This window comes from Thamnophis sirtalis, unplaced genomic scaffold (assembly GCF_051295495.1).
Source record: "Thamnophis sirtalis isolate CommonGarterSnake01/CBP01778 unplaced genomic scaffold, rThaSir2_p1.2 scaffold_3, whole genome shotgun sequence".
Lineage (NCBI taxonomy): Eukaryota > Metazoa > Chordata > Lepidosauria > Squamata > Natricidae > Thamnophis > Thamnophis sirtalis.
Genome location: NW_028261383.1, coordinates 40,736,392 through 40,754,255, shown reverse-complemented (window position 1 = coordinate 40,754,255; position 17,864 = coordinate 40,736,392). Strand labels below are relative to the sequence as shown.

The 17,864-nt window shown below is 40.4% G+C and overlaps 1 protein-coding gene across 1 annotated transcript in view; it reads left to right on the top strand.

Annotated features, from left to right (window-relative positions):
- Positions 1 to 206: 206 nt before the first annotated feature.
- The window catches only part of FHIT (fragile histidine triad diadenosine triphosphatase), a 990,173-nt gene continuing 972,515 nt past the window's right edge, over positions 207 to 17,864 (top strand). Inside the window, exon 1 of the mRNA XM_087707805.1 lies at positions 207 to 329. The gene's annotated coding sequence lies outside the window, so the exon portion shown is untranslated. The remainder of the gene's footprint in view (positions 330 to 17,864) is intronic.

The following is a 17,864-nucleotide window of genomic DNA, read 5'->3' as shown; positions in this document are numbered from 1 at the left end:
GGGGGGGGGATGCCTTGAATCATGATTTGAAGCCCAGAAAAGTCGTTCAGAAACCCTCTGAATGAAGTGGGGTTGAATCCCATAGAAAGCGTGGAGCTGCTACGTCGCTGCGTTCTCCGGGGCACCGGTCTTTGGCAGCGCTGCAAAACGCCTTTGCCTCTTTGATCCGTCCCGCAGCTGCAGCGGGAACCCAGAGCAAACTTTCCCTTGGTTACGTCAAAAGCTCTTTGCTTGCTAGTTATAACAGGGACTTCCGGTTACCCTCGGCCCAAAGCCTCCCGGCGCTCTTTACTTGGCCATCAGCCCAGGAGCTAAAAGCACAGTAAAAGGTAGGCTCGATCAATGCACTCAGACGTTTCTCCCGGCACGACCGGCTCTCGCTTTCTCACCCGTTTATTCAGCCAGTTTAGCAAATAGTTTCCCGTCCAGTCGCTTCAGAAACACGTGCCGTGTCAGGAAAGCAATGCAAGAAACGTGTTTTGGAGGGGAGGGGAGGGAGGGACAAGAGCAAGGCACTTTTGCAAAAAGCTCCGGAAACTCTTCAAAGGGCGGCGGAAGGGGCCAGAGCGCGAGGTGGGCGGAGCCAAAACCTAAGTGGGTGGGGCGATCTGTCTTTGCTCCCTTAAAAAAAGAAGAAGTTATTTTAGTTTAGGGATTTCTACTTCTGCAAAGGTAAAGCACAGGGTGCAATTCTTTTTCTTTCCCCTGTATCACGCAGGGGCATCTGCATTGTCAAAAAAAAAAAAAAAAGGCAAGGAAGTCCGGAATTGTGTGTGTTTGTGTGTGATATATATGATCTTCTTGCCACGGAGAGGGGGTTAAGCTAGAAGACCTGCAAGGTCACTTCCAACCCTGTTGTTCTACCCCCAATCCTGCAAACAAAGACCCCCCTCTTTTTTACCCGCCTCACCTGTCTGACGGGGCTTTGGTTGCATGGAAAATGCTGCTATTTTGATTTTCTGAAATGCCTTCCCTCCACTCTTCTGTCCTCGGATCTTTCTGATGATTTATTTCTCACCGTAAGATCATGCCAAAAAAAATTATGCTTTGGGTCTAACTGATCCCTAGGGAGAAGGACCACTGTATCTGTTCTTGAAGAAACCCCCCTTTTTAATGTCTACCTGACTGTCCACCTTGAGGTGCACTTCCATTTTGCTGATTAAACTTGGAGAGACTAAAAAAACTGGAAGTTACATGAAAAAAATCTGGATGTTAAGCAAAAAGAAGAAACAAAAACTCAAACATGCCATTTAAATCTTTTTTTAAAATCATGCAACAACCTACTACTGGACAACAATAATATTTCAGATAGAATGAAATGATTCTGGTTCTGTGCTAACAGCCATGCCAAATTGTCACTCAATGCCATGGGATGGTGGTTTCTATATGGTTGTTGTTAGTTACGAAGCCGTGTCCGACCCATCGCGACTCCATGGACAATGTTCCTCCATGCCTTCCTGTCCTCTACCATTCCCCGGAGTCCATTTAAGCTCACGCCTACGGTTTCAGTGACTCCATCCAGCCACCTCATTCTCTGTCGTCCCCTTCTTCTTTTGCCCTCAATCTTCCCCAGCATTAGGCTCTTCTCCAGTGAGTCCTTCCTTTCCATTAGGTGGCCAAAGTATTTGAGTTTCGTCTTCAGGATCTGGCCTTCTAAAGAGCAGTCAGGATTGATTTCCTCTAGAACTGACCAGATATGAGCAGAAACCAAACAATTTAGTTCCTAAGATGGATAGAGGTTCAGAGCAGTTTCAACGTATAAATTCTGTGTGTCCCGACATATTTTGCACCCTCCTATTCTCATCTCACTGAATGACTGATGTAAATATTTTTCTGACATATTGTTACATTTGTCTTGTGAGAGCCCTTTAGAAAGAATGGGCCAATTGAGTTTTTCAGATGTTTTCAGATGACAAAGACAGCATTGGATCCTAGCAAGGAACTCTTGAATCAAAAGATGTGTATGTGTTACTCTATTGCTTTCCTCATTTCTATTCTTTCTTTGGCATACTCATTCTAAAAGCATCTGTTAAAGTTTTTTGTTGTTTGGAGGGGCAAGCTCTGTATATATGTTTGTAATTGTGGAATATGAAGAAAACACAAAAATCAAATTCAGCAAAATGCAAATTAAAAGCCACAAATGGTACTTAGCATGAAAACAAAGAAATTAAGGGGCTTGGCTGTTTTTTTTCCCCTTTGTGTATTTTTTTTAGAAGTGATGACACATAGAATATAATTCTTTATTGGCTAAGTGTGATTGGACACACAAGGAATTTGTCTTTGGTGCATATGCTCTCAGTGTACATAAGGAGAATAAAATACATTCATTGAATGAAAAGATACAACGCTTAGTGATAGTCAAGGTTACTAATAAGCTATAAAATCGCACTAAGATACAAATAAAAACAATATAAATTGAAAGATACAAGCAACATAGTTATAGTGATAAGTGGGGAGAGATAGATACTAGGAAGGAAGAGAAGAATACAGATGAAACTTGAAAAATTAGAATATCGTGCAAAAGTTCATTTATTTCAGTAATACAACTTAAAAGGGGAAACTAATATATGGGATAAGACTCATTACATGCAAAGCAAGATAGTTCAAGCCGTGATTTGTCATAATTGTGATGATTATGGCTTACAGCTCATGAAAACCCCAAATCCACCATCTCAGAAAATTAGAATATTACATGCAATCAATAAAACAAGGATTGTACATAGAACAGTATCGGACCTCTGAAAAGTATAAGCATGCATATGTACTCAGTACTTGGTTTGGGCCCCTTTTGCAGCAATTACTGCCTCAATGCGGCGTGGCATGGAAGCTATCAGCCTGTGGCACTGCTGAGGTGTTATGGAAGACCAGGATGCTTCAGTAGCGGCCTTCACTCTTCTGCATTGTTCAGTCTAATGTCTCTCATATTTCTTTTTGGCAATGCCACATAGATTCTCTATGGGGTTCAGGTCAGGCGAGTTTTCTGGCCAATCAAGCACAGTAATCCAACGGTCATTGAACCAGATTTGGTGCTTTTGGCAGTGTGGGCAGCTGGAAAATTAAATCAGCATCCCCATAAATCTCATCTGCAGAAGGAAGCATGAAGTGCTCCAAAATCTCCTGGTAGATGGCTGTGTTGACCCTGGTCTTAATGAAGCACAGTGGTCCAAAGTCCTGTTGCTCAGTGGTCCAAAGTCCTCTTTTCTGGTGAGAGCAACTTTTGCATATCATTTGGAAACCAAGGACCCAGAGTATGGAGGAAGAATGGAGAGTCCAATCAAGCACAGTAATCCCACGGTCATTTTTGGTGCTTTTGGCAAAAGTTGCTTTCACCAGCAATAGTAATGCAGTCTTAGTAAATTATTGACAGTGTTGTGGGAATTAGTTTTGTGTCACAAGGAATCAGCACAGAGATATTGCTCTTGAAAGCCTTTATACTGAAAACCTAGAAAAAACTACCCCTGATGAAGTTGAACTCTATAATATCTCATGTTATGTTGCCCCATTTAAAAAGTAATGGGACAGATAATGTAACTGTTGTTCTTTGGGTCTCACACTTAAAAGTGTGTTTGTAAATGATTCCGTTGAAATAGGTGCATCCTGCCTTGGTAAATAGCGAAAATAGAGAGCCAGCCATTACTGAAAACAGTGTAGAGCAGTGCTTCATAAACTCTTTCCTTTGTTACCCAAAACTACGTATCAATAAGGTAGTCCTTGACTTATGACCATGACACCAAATTTATGTTGCTAAGTGAGTCATTTGTCCCATTTTCCTCATTTCACGACCTTTATTGCCATAGTTGTGGCAAGTGAATCTTTGTAGTTGTTAAGTTACTAACACAGTTGTTGTGTGAATTTGGCTTCCCCATTGACTTGGCTTGTCAGAAGGTCTGAAAAACTGATCGCATGACCCCAGGACACTGCAGTCCTCATAAATATGCCAAGCATTTGAATCTTGATTATGTGATCATGGGGATGCTGCAATGGTGAAAAGTGTAAAAAAGGATCATGTCTCTTTTTTCAGTGACGTAACTTTGAACAGCCAATAAATGAATGGTTGTAAGTAGAGGACTACCTGTAAATTCTTTTTACCCAATATTGGTAAAACACTTTTAGTCAATTTAAATGTCCTTGTTGTGGTTGAGTAATGAGTTTGCGTATTGCTATCCAAAACTAAAACCATTTTTATCTAAGCCGAGGTGGCGCAGTGGTTAGGGTGTAGTACTGCAGGCCACTTCAGCTGACTGCTATCTGCAGTTCGGCGGTTCAAATCTCACTGGCTCAAGGTTGACTCAGCCTTCCATCCTTCCGAGGGGGGTGAAATGAGGACCCAGACTGTGGGGGCGATATGCTGACTCTGTAAACCACTTAGAGAGCGCTGAAAGCCCTATGAAGCGGTATATAAGTCAAATAAATAAATAAATAAATAAATAAATAAATAAATAAATAAATAAATAAATAAATAAATAAATAAATAAATAAATAAATAAATAAATAATTTCGAGTAATGTATCCAGTTTTTGGAGGGCACTTAGAAATCCAAACTGGTCCAATCTAGACTAGATTCCCTGATACTTAGTTCAGGATGAAAAAGAAAAGCAGGCTAACTTGCTACCTTATGTTGGATATGTTGGCTGTTGTACGCTCAAAAAATGATTTGGAAGAAGTGCTGCAAACCAAGCATGGACCTGAAGAAAAGATGAAGATGCTTTAATAAGCTGACTTTTAAAGCAGCATCTTTTTTCTCAGGATCACAAGGGCTGCTTTAATGAATACAAGTGTGGCGATCCTGCTAGTTTTGAAACAGTTCTTCCAAAACATTTTTGATTTGACTTTGATTCGACTTTGACTGAATGTATCACTATACTACCCACATATATTAAAAACTCTGGTTTGCTTAAACCTACTGTTTTTTAAATTTAAAAATCAATACTTATTTAAATACTATACCTGAATGTTTAGTTTCATGAAACAATATTATGTGCAATTGTCTTTCTTGGAATGATTTTATGCATATGTATAACTATTTATGACTGGGCCCTGGTGGCACAGTGGTTAGAATGCAGTATTCCAGGCAACCTCTACCCATATCCTGGAGTTTGATCCTGACCAAGTCAAGGTTGACCCAGCCTTCCATCCTTCTGAGGTTGGTAAAATGAGGACCTAGATTGTTGGGGGCAATATGCTGACACTATAAACAACCCAGAGAGTCCTTTGAAGCACTATCGGGCTGTATATAAGTCTAAGTTGCTATTGGTTTTTTTTTTTAAATTTCTTTCTGCCAAATGTTGTTTTCAATTTTAAGCATTCTTTAATCTTGAAAACTTTAGAAAGAATAAAGTAGGCAAGAAGGGGCCAATCTATTCCCATTTGGAAGCAAGTATCACAGTCAAAATGCCATATAAAACCTTGTTTCATTTTATCAGATTATCCTAGTACCTGGGGAACTATCAACAATTTCAGTATAGGAATTAAAAGTTTGGTAGATTCACTTTAAAAGTTAGCAGTCTTCTAGATATCATAGTTTGACAACATAGTTTGGGACTTTATAAGCACAACATTTCCTTCAAGCTTATTTACTGGAGTTTAATTTGGTGGACATATGGCAGCTCTTAAATCCATCTCTGCAAGAGTTATTTTTTTCTCATCTCTTTCAAGCAAATTTGAATGTACTTTTAAGTTTTTTTTAGAATCTTAATCTTAAATTGATTGGGTAGATAGCCCTGATATAGGTCCTGTTATCCTATCAAATAATGTACTGGCAGCATTATGAATTATTCAAAGAAAAGCTTTCTTATCTTTTGCAAGATGCTATCAATATGTAACATTATTAAAATATTTGCATTTTATAATTCAGAGTGTTATATGGGCAAATTAAATTGGCAGTTGATGTACTGTCACCCCAGAAGTGCTGCAAGAATGCAGTTTGGCCTTTGCATTTTCCATGTGCTCTGAGTATCTTGAAAGAGCCAGTTTGGTCTAATGGTTAAGGCATCAGACTAGAAAGTAGGAGACTGTAAATTCTAGTCCCTCCTTAGGCATGAAAGCCAGTTGGGCGACTTTGGGCCAATCACTCTCTAGGCCCAAATCACCTCACAAGGTGGTTGTAAGGAAAATAGGTGGAGGAAAGTGTGTTGTATAAATTTACCCCCTTGAACATGTTTTTTTATAAACAAAATAAAAAAAATTACAAGCCAGAATTTTGTCATGATATATTTGTGCCATGATCCCAGGTTGTTGCAGAAGTTCACTGGACTCTCATGAGGAAAAGGCAGTTTATGGGTTACAAGTTCTTTACCTTGTTGGAGAATTTAAAGCCATGTATAGTTTTATACATACTTTGAAAGGTTTAATTGAATTATTTCCTTGTAATTATATATAAATCGCTTTAAAATTTCATTCTAATCTTAATTGAATTGTATGCTTGCCCTGGGATTGTTAAAAAAAATATAAATGTGAGATATCAATTGAATACATGAATAAATTTAATTTTCAGAACAACTTGAACCTAGTCTCCAATTCGTAGCAATTATCATAAAGATTAAGGGGAAAAAATTCTCTTTCTCCCCTTCTTCTCTTCATTATGCTTTCCCAGATATTGGGATATGCCAATGTTGGCATTCCACAAGAATTTATGCGTGATTCTTGAAATAGATTACAACTTATCCATATACAAAATGATAAACAGTTGCCCCAAAGGGTGATAAAAATGTGGACTTTTGTGCAGACTCAATGCGCATATATCCTATATGAAGAAATTGTGAGTCACCAGATAGCTTTATCACAACTCCCAGCAGCATCGGCCAGTCCGGGCAATGATAGAGCATGTTTGGAGTTATCAGAACTTTGGAGGTGTACTCTGGGGCATATCCAATATGTGCCTATAGATAGGAAGCAACATTATTACTGCTCTTCCTTCAGAGGTGGGCATCACCAGAGGTGGGTTCCTACTAGTTCAGGCCAGTTTGGCCGAGTAGGTAGTAACTTGGCCTGCCACGTGCCTGAATCAGTTCTATCGGTGGCGCCATAGGTGCCGCCATATTGTTTTTTGCTTCTGAGCATTTTTTCTAGTACTGCGCCTGTACGTGTAGCAGGCATCAAATGTGCCTGCACGTCACATCCCTGAACGAATCGGCAGTGGTAGCATCTGGAACCCACCCCTGGGCATCACATACTGTAACAACTAGTTCACCCAGCACCGGAAACGTGAGTGCCCATGCCTTCCACACATGCATGTGGCATCAAAACACACAGCAATTTGCTCATGCGCGTCTTCCACACTGTGTCAAAAACACAGTGATATAGGACAGGATTGTGCCCGGGCAGCCACCCGCGGGTCACAACTACCGGTTCGCCCGAACTGGTCTGAACAGGCAGCAGCCCACCATTGTTTTTCTTGCTCCATATTTTCTGCACCAGGAGTGCACACACATCAGCCATTGGAACATTAGAAATTATGTTTGGTCTGGACATTTTCCCCCTATAAATAAATACACGGGCAACGCCGGGTTATCAACTAGTCAAAAATAAAAAGAAAGCAGGACTTGCTGCATTCCTTCTCTCCTGAAGAAGCACCGATATATATCTCCTCTGGTCTGCAATACTGCTAAACTCCCTTCCACAATTTTCCTCTTTGTCTTCTCTGCTGCAACCTCCAGTGATGAATCCCTGGGTGGATTGGTGAAGTAGATTAAGGCTTCAGGGAAGGGGAATGGACAGAGAGACAGACTGATTAGTGGCTAGCCTTTTAGGAGGCTAAATCTTGAACACAGCAAGATTTGAATAACGAAGCTACGTCACACCGATCAGTCAGGTGCCAGTTTTCTTCCTCTGAATCATAATGCGGCTGGACAAGCAAGCTGAAGAAGCCTGCAACTGTAGGCCGTATTTGGGGGAAAGGATGTTGTTCTGCATTTAAATCACAATCCCCGGTGCTTTAAATGATAGTCGCTGTGCCATAATCTAAAACAAATTGCTTTTCACAAGGAGCCAGGTAAGCTTTCCCATCGCGATGCCAGAGAGACTGCTGGGTTTTATCTTACTGGAAATTCGAGCCACCTCGGCAGCCTTGCCTTTGAACTCATCTCGTTGTTGCAAAGAGAATTAGCCTCTTCGCTGGGGCTTTTGGCCCCGTGTTTATACTTAGTGCTTAAATCTGAGGAAACAATATTCTCTCAGGCGTTGGATGCCTCTCCCTTTACATACCAGTGTGACGGTTTCTCCCTCACTTTCTCCTTGATCTTCCTGACTCTTAAAAAATATTCTACTGCAGGATTCTCTGTGTGCCCTTAGCGAAAAGAAAAATAGTGGGGGAGAGGAATTTTTAATCTGTATACTCAAGCATATGCACCAGGGAAAAAGTAACGGAGTTCTGCAGCTTAATTTGAAATATCACGAGGGAAATGAATAAAAAATCCCAACCAACCAATACTCCAGCAATTCAAAACTGCACTCCCCCCCACTCTATCCCCCCGGGCCTTGCCACTTGAGGGATGTAAGAGGCTAGCTGTACATCGAAAATTTCTGCCTGTGTGAATGAAATTCTAAATAAATATACATGAAATATCTTTGGCATGTTAGACCGAATGCAGTCAGGAATCCACGGCAGGTCTTATCAGGGAGAAAATAAGCAAAGCTAAAATGTAACTGCCGTTTCCTGGGAAAAGAAACTACAATATAAAAGAGGAATGGGGGAAAGTATTTTTTTTTGGGGGGGGGGGATCTCTGAAAAAAAAGGTGGTTAAGAAATGTGGAATATAAATTAATAAAAAAGAGGAAGATTTGGAATGTGGTTGCCTGAGTTCAGAGTTTGCTCACTTTAGATTTATAATGTCAGATACTGTGTGTTTAAGCCAATCCTTGGATATCTTTCCTTCCAATCCTAGTCTAAATCAAGTGGCACATTTTCTTTGTCAGCAAGGTTGTAGCCTTTTGGCAAGTGAAAGTGAATGTCTTGATTTAAGATAAGATAATCTTTATTTACACCCTGGTATACATTAAAAATGAAACTCTGATCTCTGTTCTCAAAAGAAAACCAAGAAGTCCTCAAGTTAATACAACTATTTATCCCAATAAGTGCAGCTTCTTCCCAAGCTGCATTCTAGCTCTTTAGCTCAGATAAGATTTCAGTATTTTCCAGGGAAAATGAAATCATGCCCAGATGAACTAGCAAAGGGAAGTATATGTTCTGATATGGTTCACTAGTTATTTTGCAATATAAGAACCACGTACCCATGTTTAGATCACACTTTCCCAGAGTCACAGAAGTTGTGTTGGGCCGTGCTATAAATACGTAGGTAAATAAATAAAGTTTAAAGCTGGAAGTTTCAGAAAATAGTGTCTTTTTTTTTTCAAAGAAAAGCTTAACATTGTCTGCTTTCATTGAAGAAAGTGTAGAATTCTCAAAAGGAGCATTAATCAGCTGGCGCAGTGGTTAGAGTGCAGTACTGCAGGCCACTTCAGCTGACTGTTATCTGTAGTTCAGGGGTTCTAATCTCACCGGCTCAAGGTTGACTCAGCCTTCCATCCTTCCGAGGTGGGTGAAATGAGGACCCGGATTGTTGGGGGCAATATGCTGACTCTGTAAACCGCTTAGAGAGGGCTGAAAGCCCTATGAAGCGGTATATAAGTCTAACTGCTATTGCTATTGCTATAATGCATGTATGTGTATGTATGTGTATATATGTACCTACAGCAGGGGTGTCAAACTCAAGGCCCAGGGGCCAGATTCAGCCCAATGGGTGCTTAGATCCGGCCCGCAGGGCTCCCCTGGAAACAGCAAAGAATCAGTCTGCAGTGCCTCTGCCAGTGAAAATGGCAGAGGGCTTGTGAGGGCTTGCAGGAGGCTGTCACAGCTGAAAGCAGAGCTTGGAAGTCCGTTTTCTCTGGCAGAACACTCGGGCCACCACAGGCGCCCGTGAGTGACGATGAGTTGGCCATGCCCGGCCCTCTGAGGTCAACCACAATCCTGATATGGCCCTCAATGAAATTGAGTTTGATACCCCTGATCTACAGTATATACTTACATACACACACACACATATACATGTGCTGTGTACACACACACACACACACACACACACACACACACACACACACACACACACACTCTTAGGGAATAAATCGGTGATCCTGATATAATGCAAATTTCTTTATGGTTTTATAAAAAGGGGAGACCAGGCCCTGAGTCAAAGGCCCTTTTGAATTTGTTCTGATGAATTTAACACCCCAGAGTTTCCAAGAACTTGTGGACCCATTTCACAAACAAGATAACTTAAAAGACAGTTCATTTTGCTGTGGTTAATATAAAGAATGGTTTATGACTAAGCAAAACCAGCCAATTCCGCTTTATTCAATAAACTGGCTAAGCAAACCATGGTTTAGCAGGGTATACAAGTATAATCCATGCTTGTATATGTTTCAGAGATAAAAAAACAGAGGGGAAAAATATTGCTCAAACATCCAGCGAAGGACAAGTATCAAATCTTAACTAAGTCAATACACAATCAGAATTTCAATGGATCTGTACGTCTTTATTCTCTCAGCTGCTAGTTAACTTTTTGCAGTCTTCTCCAGTGACCAGTTTCCTTATATTTCCAGCTGCTCTAATATTTCACAGAGAAAAAGAATTGTACAGTATATTGGAAATCAATATTAACATCAGAACAAGTAGGGTAAAATAATTCCATGCCAGATGCTTGAGTTAGCTTGTCATTCATCTTTTGTTCTTTCTTTGAAGGTGGAGTCAGACATTTCCTTGAGATCATTAAAGCAGACCTTGGTCAATTCTTCTGCCGCCCATTAAGTTACCTGTATTATATCCCTATTCACTCAGGAAAGGCAGTCACTTGAAGTTTGAGCATTTATCAGTCCTCTCCAGTATCAATTTAGACTAGCTTGCAATCAAAAAATATATAGCCGCAATCATCAAATAAAATCAATGTGCAATTAAAATTAACGAAAGGCAGTATCGCAGCAGGTAATACACTCAAGACTAAAAAGTACCAAATGTAATACAGACAAGGAAAAAAAATGGATTAATTCTAATTTTTCTTTAATGGAGTAAACATAGCTTGTAATAAATGGGGGATGACTGCAATAGGTATACATTCTATTCATTTCTCAGCAATCTCAATACTTTACAAAAGGGGAAAGCAAGCAAGAAAAAACAGATATTAAAATAAGTCATGCTCTTGCCTTAATCGTCGTTTGACCCAAAACTCTCCAAACAACATCCTGGCTGGCAAAATATCAGAGCCTCATATATTATATGAAGGAGATTGTCCTTATCTGTTTAACAGGTCAAGATTATGGCCAGGAGAGATTTTGCCCCATTTCTTTTGATCTGACAGATGGAATTGGATTTGGAGCAGAGACCTTGGCAACAGTAACTCACCTCCTTATTATCTCCAGATTAATTACTGCTACATCTTTAGAGTCAACCTGGAACTCCATGCATGCTGAATTCTGGGATTCAGCAGGCACCACTGCTGCAGAAGAAGCCTGCAGTACTGCACTCTAACCACGGCGCCACTGAGCTGCAGTGGTGCTGTGGTCAGAGTGCAGTACTGCAGGCTTCTTCTGCTGATCACTGACTGCCAGCAGTTTGGCAAATCAAATCAAGATTGACCCAGCCTTCCATCCTTCCGAGGTGGGTAAAATGAGGACCCAGATTGTTGGGGCTGTATGCTGACTCTATAAACTGCTTAGAGAGGGCTGTAAAAGCACTATGGAGCGGTTTGTAAGTCTAAGTGCTATTGCTATTTGAAGCCCAGGCATGCTGCCTGAGGGATTCCGAGAGTTGAAATCCATGCATGCTAGCTAGGGAATTCTGGGAGCTGAACTCCACCTATCTTCAAGTTGCCAAGGCTGAAAAAATACTGTCCTCCAGTTGTTGCTGCTTCAGGCTTTGGGATGAGGTCACCACGATGAACAAATGGAAGGAATATAAGTCCTGGGGAGTTGCAACAGCCTCATGTGGACAAGTCAGAGGCCTGCACATTTATCAGATGCAGCTCGGAGGAGAAGGAAGGGGTAAACTTTGCTGGGACAAACGGCTCCACTGCATGGCCATGCAGGCAGCATTTACTTTTACATTTAATCCCCGCTGGCATCTTCGCATGCACCCGAAGCATGCAAAAAATGCTTTAATGTGACACATTCCGCCCAGAGTTATGTCTTGTCATTCCTTTGCAAATATGAGCTTGCCTTTGCAGCTTCAACTGGGCACAGTTTTGAAGCTCTTCCTACAAGAAAGTCTGGATTTCAGGCTTTTGAGTGGGAAATACCCATTGGACAATCTAGCCCAGCCCAGTCCAACTACCCAGGTTGCAATGGAACAACTTGCCTCCAGAAGTTGTGGGTGAACCATCACTGGAGGTTTTCAAGAAGAGACTGGACAGCCACTTGTTTTAAATGGCGAACCGATGGCACACATGCCTTAGGTGGCATGCAGCGCCCTCTCCTATGGGCACACGAGACATTGCTCCAGTTCAGCTTTGTTGTGTATGCTGCATATGCTGTGCCTCCCGCCAGACAGCTAGTCTTCGGGTCTCTGTCACCCATGCGTGGGGGGCGTGGGTGGGCATGCATTCGTTGGCGTGGGGCATGGCACATGCAGTGGGGGGGGGGCATAGAGCACATGTTACATTTTGCGGGTTTGTGCGTGCACACACACACACATTCACACGTACACGCTTTGGGTACTCGGTCTGGAAAAGATTAGTCTTCACTGATATAGAGTCTCCTGCTTGAACAAGGGGTTGGACTAGAAGACCTCCAAGATCCCTTCCAACCCTGTTATTCTGTTATTCATTTGTTAACTGCTGAATTAAGGAACTTGGCTACTGAAGGGACAGAGCCATTTAAACAAGATTACATCAGGCCTGGAAAAGTTGCATTGGCTTCCTCTTTGTTTCTAGGTCTGAATCTAGTCATCGCCTGCATGCAGCTTGAATCCAGTTTACATGCAGGATTATCTGCTTCAAGTAGAATCTTCTACTATCTTGTGTGTGTCTCATCAGGAGGAATTACTGTCTTCCTGCCTCTAGGAAATTTGATGGGAGGGAGAAAGTAAGTGGTTTTCATTGCTGCCCCAGGCTTATGAATTAGACCAGGTCATGCAGGCAAACTCAATTTCATTGAAGGCCGCATCAGGGTTGTATTTGACCTCGGTGTGTGTGTGTGTGTGTGTGTGTGTGTGTGTGTGTGTGTGTGTGTGTGTGTGTCCATGTGTGTCCGGGGTGGGCATGGCCAGCTCAACATCACTGGTGCTGGGGGCAGCTGTGGTGGCAAGAGCTAAGGTAGGACTTCCCTCAGACCCCCCTCACTTTTATTATAACCTTCCTTCCTTCCTTCCTTCCTTCCTTCCTTCCTTCCTTCCTTCCTTCCTTCCTTCCTTCCTTCCTTCCTTCCTTCCTTCCTTCCTTTTCATCTTCCTTCCTTGCTCTCTTCCCATCTTTCCTTCTTTTTCTTTGTCTCTCCTCTTTCCCTTTCTCCTTTCCTGTCCCTTCTTGGATGCTCAAATGCAAACGGGGAAACATTTCTTCTTTTGTTTTGTTTCTAGTTTGTTTTGCTAGCCCTCTACCAGTGAAACGGAGCCCTGTTTTTGCTGGCAGAGGCACCATGGGCTGGTCCTTTGCGGTTTCCAGGGTGGCCTCGCAGGCTAGATCTATGTACCCCATGAGCAGGGCCTTGAGTTTGACACCCCTGAATTAGACTTTCATTTGAGGTTTGGAATCCTCTTTTCATGGTGCTTATACAATACAATAGCAGAGTTGGAAGGGACCTTGGAGGTCTTCTAGTCCAACCCCCTGCCTAGGCAGGAAACCCTATACCATTTCAGACAGATGACTATCCAACATCTTCTTAAAGACTTCCAGTGTTGGGACATTCACAACTTCTGGAGGCAAGCTGTTCCACTGATTAATTGTTCTAACTGATGCAAAAAAAGACAGATGCAAAAAAAGACAGATGCAAAACATGAGTTAAATAGTTCTGCTTTCTCCCTGTTTTTTGCCACCTTCTTGCCACTTTCTCCTAGCAATGGACCAATTGTTTCTTTAACTTTTTTCTTGTTTTTAACATGTTGGAAGAAGCTTTTTTTGTTAATTTTTACTTTTGTGGCAAGCCTTTCTTCATTGTGAGCCTTAGCTTTCCTCACTTCATCTTTACAGGCTCAGGCTATTTGCTGATATTCTGCCTTAGTTATGTCCCCCTCTTCCCACTTTTTATACTTATCTTTTTTGTCTTTCAATTTGTCAGAGAGTTCTTTATGCAGCCATGCTAGTTTCTTTTGGGAGCTGTTATTTTTCTTCTTCATTGGTATTGTGCTGGACTGGGCTTTTGTAATCTCATTTTTCAAACTTTCCCAAGCTTCTTGAGTTGTTTTCCACCTGAGGATTCTCATCCATGGAATTTTTCCCAAGCTCTCTCTAAGTTTATTGAAATTAGATTTCTTAAAGTCCAAGACTCTAGTTTGACTTTGTTCTACTATTTGTGTTTGCATAATGTTGAATTCCAATATTGCATGGTCACTTGCCCCCAGGGTTCCTGTGGCTTCAATACCTTCTATCATTTCCTCTCTGTTAGTGAGAATTAAGTCCAATATGGCTGATCCCCTTGTTCCCTTCTCTACTTTTTGGGAAATAAAGTTGTCTGCTAGGTTTGTTAGGAACCTGTTGGATCTTCCACTTGGTGCAGAGTTTGTTTTCCAGTTGATGTCAGGGTAGTTAAAATCTCCCATTACTATTGTGGTGTGCTTCCTACATACCTTAGTTAGCTGACTAGCAAAAAGTTCATCTACTTCCTCTGCTTGGTTGGGTGGTCTGTAGTATAGACCTATGCCAATGTCATTTCCCCCCACAACCTTTAATATTGACCCAAATGCATTCAAGATAGTTCTCATCATTATTGTGCTCTATTTCTGTAGAGATTAGTTATTTCATTCATATATATATATATATATATATATATATATATATATATATATATATATATATATATATATATATATATATATATATATATATATATATATATATATATATATATACACACACACACACACACACACACATACATACATACATACATATATACATATATATACATATATATACACATATATACACATATATACATATATATACATATATATACACATATATATACACACATATATACACACATATATACACACATATACATATACATATACATATACATATACATATACATATACATATACATATACATATACATATACATATACATATACATATACATATACATATACATATACACATACATACATACATACATACATACATACATACATACATACATACATATATATATATATATACATATATATATATATATATATATATATATATAGTGCAACTCCACATTCTCTTTTATTTGGTCTATTTCTTTGAAATAATTTAAATCCTGTATGTTCCATTTGTCAGTTTCATCCCACCAAGTTTCTGTAATGGCAATAATATCGTATCAGCCCTCTTTTACTTGAATTTCTAATTCGCCCTGTTTATTCTTCATACTCTGTGCATTGGTGTATAGACATTTGAGTCCATTTTGATTGACCTTGTGTTTACGGTCTACATAACCTGTGTTATGCCTGACTGCCCCTATTTTCTTGCCACTTGTATGATTCATGCACATAGTATAGCAATCACTATTAAATGCTTGGTTTTGCTTGACAGCAGGAGTGATAATCTTACCCGCACAAACATCTATGTTACATGCACTTATAACCCTATGAATTTTAGTTTGCTGGGGACAGAAATGTTCTGTATCTATTAATTCTCTGTCCCTGCTTTTCAGTTTAAATGTTTATCCAGAAAATCTTTGAATTTAATGCCAAGTAACTCGGTCCCTTTCTTGGATGGGTGCAAACCATCTCTTTTGTACAGTTTTTCATTGGACCAGCTACAGGCATCATGACTAATAAAACTAAAGCCTTCCATTTACACCACTCCTTTAGCCACACATTAAATGCTGCTACATGCTGGACCTTCCCTTTTTGTTCCTTATATACTGGCAAAACCTCTGAAAAGATAAGCCTACAACCTATACTATTAAGTTCATACCCCAAGTTCTGGAAATCATTCTGCACAGAAAGTACATCTTTTTGGGACAGATCATTAGTGCCAAGATGTATAATAGCATCAACGTCACAGTCCTTACTTGCATTCTTGACTATCTTAAGAATACACCTCTTGTCTCTGCTAGCAGTAGCACCTGACAGACACCTGACCTCTTAAAACCTCCATATCCTTTCCTAAATTTACATCCCTTACGATTGAATCACCAACCAGAAGGTGACTTCTCTTTTTGCATACCTTGCTCTTCTTCTGCGACTGATGTGTGATACCTGGTTCCCCATTTCGCCTTTCCGAAGAAAGTTCTTCATTTTGGACCATGATCCCATGCTTATTTGAGTCATCATTATCACAACTACCTTGACCTATCTATTTAGTGTCCCCATTAAAGTTAGCAAGGGCGCTATATCTGTTTTGCTGGGTCACAGCAAAAGCTTTGTGTTTATGGTTCACAGCTCTCAACCTGCCAGATCCCACGGTTGTCCAGACTGCTCTTCTCCTGCAGGATCTTTGTGGTAGAGGGGCTGATAGCGTGGCATCTCCATAGAGTGGAATGGCCGAAGTAGACACAGTTTCTGCTTGGAGAGCACAGATTAGAGATTCTAGATAGGTAATCTGTCTATGTAGACTAGTAATTTGTTTACAAAGGAGACAGTATCCAAATTTGAAAAGAGTACTGTGAAAGACAGGTGCAAAACAGCTATTACATTGAACTAAGCCAGTCATTTTGAAATAAAAGAAAATCACAATCTCAAGCGCACTAATCCAGAATGTATTATTGCTATTTTGGTTTATAGATATATGATTCGCACGCCGTTAAGTGCGCGGGCCCCCACCTCAGTCTCTTTGTCTCTCTGACTCACCCCTTATATCCAGCAGCTCCAATCCCAGCTTCAGGAAGGTTCAAATGACATGGAGTTAAAGGGGCCTCACCTCAGTCTCTTTCTCTCTCTGACTCACCCCTTATATTCAGCAGCTTCAATCCCAGCTTCAGGAAGGTTCAAATAGGACCGAACGTGCTAATTTTCTCTAGTTTTTAGTTTTGTGATGATGCTTTTAATCATTCCCTGCACTATTGAATAAATGTAAGCCACCTATGGTCCACACATGTTCAAATAGCCAAGGTTGAGAAACACTGGTTTAGCATGTTAATTGGCAAGATATAAATTGATAGAAGGAATGAATGATGAATGAATAAACAAATGCAATCAATACCTCAGTTCCTGCCCCAATATATTCTCAATTTACTCATGTTTGCCGAAACTTTAATCTTTGACTCTCGGACTCTGTTTTTTATTTTTTATTTTTTACACCGCTCATCTGCCTCTAGTGTACAGTATATATGAATTTTGATGCTGGGTTTTTAGATTTGCTGTGTGTTATTGGCTTTCTTCATTATTGGTTTGATTGGTTAGATAGGGCACCTAGATTCCTTTTATCGCTTCCTTAGTAAACATAAGTAGAATAATAACCAAACAGTTTAGTCAGATCATGGCAATGGGCCAGACCTTTCTTCCAAGCTTATATCAATCTAAATTAAAACAAAACAAAGCAGAAATCATTAGGATACTTGTAAGAGATTTGTTTTAATTGTTAGTGGAGAAAAAGATGCTTGGATTTCTGGCTCCATAGTTTTTTTGTTAAATAGTGCTGTAAATGTCAGAGGCTTAACACACAAACATCAGTGACTAGCTTTTCTTTCTGTCTATGGAGATATTCAGTCATCCAAGTCATGGCTGTCCCAAA